We start from the raw sequence: 2049 nt of genomic DNA, 5'->3' as shown, positions 1-2049 counted from the left end.
CTCCATAAAAAAGAAGTAAGGTATGAAAATAGTTCTACCCATTTCCATGAACTGTTTAAGGGTATAAAACGAGATCCTTTTAAACTCTGAGGCTATATAATTCCAAAAGTAACAATATCTTAGATTTCAAGACTCTAAAGCAAAAATAACAAAGTTTAATACTCGCATTCAAGGAGAGTGAAATACTGTGGTCTCCGGCTCCACACTCATCTACCATCAGTCCTCCCACCAGAAAAGGATTCCTTGGACATGATGTAAGGCTAAGGCAAGAGAGAGTCAAGTTCACTGGCAAGGTCAGTCCTGCTTGTTCTGACTTTACCTCGTACTTGAAGCATCTTACCTTTGACCTCACAGAGTAGAACTACATAATCAACATTCAGAAAAATAGATAATGCACGTTTTGAAAGTTCAGAAGATATTCCATGGAAATAGAAAGAATCTCTCTCTAATAGAGAATATTAGAGAATTCTGATAAATATTCATGGTAAATCAGAAATCTTTTAATATCAACCTAAGCAAATAATTGAATATCAATGATATTTGTCCTTTTAGTTTGAATTCCCTTCAGTATGTTCATTTCAAATGCTCATTTTACATGTGTATGTGTGCTCACATACACACATACGCATGCACACACGTTTCCTTGATTTAAAAGAAATTTGAGGATGCTTATAAATATTCAAATAACACACTGAGTTTAAACAGCAAGTAAGTATATGTTATTCCTCAGTGAAAAAGTCTAAATATAAAACAAGTAAGTGAATAAATGAGGGTGACATTTGCGGGAAGTTAGTAGGGAGATCAAAATAAAAGTAATTTCACAAACATCATGCTGTAAGTTTCAAGCCCAGTTACTAGCAATAAACCACAAATTTGGCTCTCCACTTTCTAAAAATGACCGCAATAAGGAAAACATTATTAGCTACAAGCTTCACAGTGACCATATGATGCAAATAAACCACTTAGCAGAAGCACCAGCATTGCCAGGAATGAGGAGGCATGAAGAGAACCGCATGACTACTGGGAACAACCTCCTCAGCCCAACTTTATACAGTATGTTCGAAAGTAAATCTCTTTTATGGGATTGCTTCTTGATGTGTGTTGATGTCATCTCGCCCAAGGACGATTCTGTCAAATCAGTTGGAGAGCCACGGGTCTAGCTAAGCAGCTATCTGCTTCCCTGTCCTAACACAAGAACACAGTCTAGTTACAGTCCCAAAAGGGCACCTGATCCAGGAGAGCCCACCATACTTAGTTCCTCTCAACTGAGTTTCTCTTTCCACTTTTCAAGTCACACATACTGAGGCGTTCTAGCCCTAAGACCCAGAGCAGCTCTTTCTCTTGAACAGTCAAGCAAGCAGCAGAGTTAAAGATGGGAGTCCCACTCTCTTGTCAAAATTGAGATGAGAAGCTAAAATGTAGGCCTGAGCGGAAAGATCAAGCTACCTCTCCATGTTGATACGGGCTGTAATTTTCTTCAGAAACTGTTTTGTTATTGTTTCCACTCAAAAGCATACAGGCACCAACTTTCTAAGCTATAGAACAAGACTTTAGTACTTTCATTGTGGAAAACATTTAAAGAATTTGTTATCAAATCCCACTGTTGCCATAAAATATTCCCAGTGATGTGTCTCTCAAGATTAACTTTAAGCAACAGATGTTTCTAGCAAACACTCTCAGATAAATGAGCTGCAAAACAGCTATATCCCTAGCAACCAAATGAGTTTAATTGTTGCATGACTTATCTGATATGACTTCGGGTGTGTAATTGTTGACCTTCAGCCATTTTTTCCTGTACCCTTCAATGTGAGAGAAGTTTTCTGAGTTCTGTTTTTCAAAAGGTACAAAGGCCAACTGATTCAGAAGGGGTGGAACCAGAGAAGGATTTACAATGTGGCTAATGAAGCTGACCCTGTAGGGCTCTCACTTGCATGGCCTTTTTCAATGAACTGTGCCCAATTCTGTAGTATCTATTTTCTTACAAGCTTCGTATTCTGCAAAATTCCACCACTTCGTAGCATACTTGACAGTAAATATGAGATCTCACTG

Source organism: Galeopterus variegatus, unplaced genomic scaffold, assembly GCF_000696425.1.
Source record: "Galeopterus variegatus unplaced genomic scaffold, G_variegatus-3.0.2 Scaffold834, whole genome shotgun sequence".
In the NCBI taxonomy this organism is placed as follows: domain Eukaryota; kingdom Metazoa; phylum Chordata; class Mammalia; order Dermoptera; family Cynocephalidae; genus Galeopterus; species Galeopterus variegatus.
Note: the sequence above shows the minus strand (reverse complement) of the source record.